Below are 1,011 nucleotides of genomic sequence, written 5' to 3'. Positions count from 1 at the left end.
ATATATATATATATCGTGTTTATATATATCAATGACTGCTCATGTTCACGTGGTGCGTAATTGTTGGTTTGCAGGGTCACGTCGTGGCAGCGTTTGAACAGAGTCCTTCTAACATGACCACCAGACTACAGCATCTGACGAGCGCTGCAGAGCAGAAGGTATGACAGACAGGACACTATATAACACCTGTGTGTAAGGGCCACCCTAGGGAAACGCTGTGTGTCCTGTCTCTTATAGACAGGTTGCAGTTCTACAGAGGTGGGTTGACTGTATTTAACTGCCACTTAATTAGCAGTGGCGTAGTTAGGGGGGTGGGTTCAAAGGGGGCCATGGCCCCCCTGTTGATCCAAAAATTAAAAAAAAAAATAATTGTTCTACTAAAAAGAGAATTGTCGTAGTCAGAATGAAGGCTGTCCATCTTACATTAATTTGGCGAATGTTGTATGTATGTATGTTAATGAAAGGCTCCGTCAGTTTGGATCCAAATAGCGCCAAATTCACAGAAGAGATCGATGAATACACGGAACGGATTCTAAACTATACTCGGTTAAAAACCGTAAAAAAGAAAACAAAAAAGGTAAACATTTGCCTGAAAATAGGGGGCGCTATATCTCGTATTCATGTTGTTTGTGCGCAGCGCGCGCGTGCGATGTACTTGCGTGTTGCAGATGAGCATTTGACTGGCACTTACAGGTGATTATAGGCGAAATAGAGTAGAGAAACATTAAGACTTTGGTACATTTCGTGTTTATTTACTTTTTTTTTATTGAGACGTTCCAAGTGCCTGTGATGTCCCCTAGGGTACTGCCGGAACGTACCCTGGGTACGGTACCTTTGGTACATTTCGTGTTTATTTACCATTATGGCATTAATTTTTAGCTCATCTGACATAGTCAGATGCAGCTTGTAGAATCGCATGATCGTCCGTGCGTGCGTCCGTCCGTCCGTCCGTCCGTCCGTCCGTCCGTCCGTCAACAGTTGGGCACAAATCTTAACCGCTCGACGTACGGT

Source organism: Priapulus caudatus, unplaced genomic scaffold, assembly GCF_000485595.1.
Source record: "Priapulus caudatus unplaced genomic scaffold, Priapulus_caudatus-5.0.1 Scaffold1981, whole genome shotgun sequence".
Taxonomy (NCBI): Eukaryota; Metazoa; Priapulida; class Priapulimorpha; order Priapulimorphida; family Priapulidae; genus Priapulus; species Priapulus caudatus.
The sequence above is the reverse complement of the archived record's forward strand: the minus strand, read 5'-3'. Positions refer to the sequence as shown.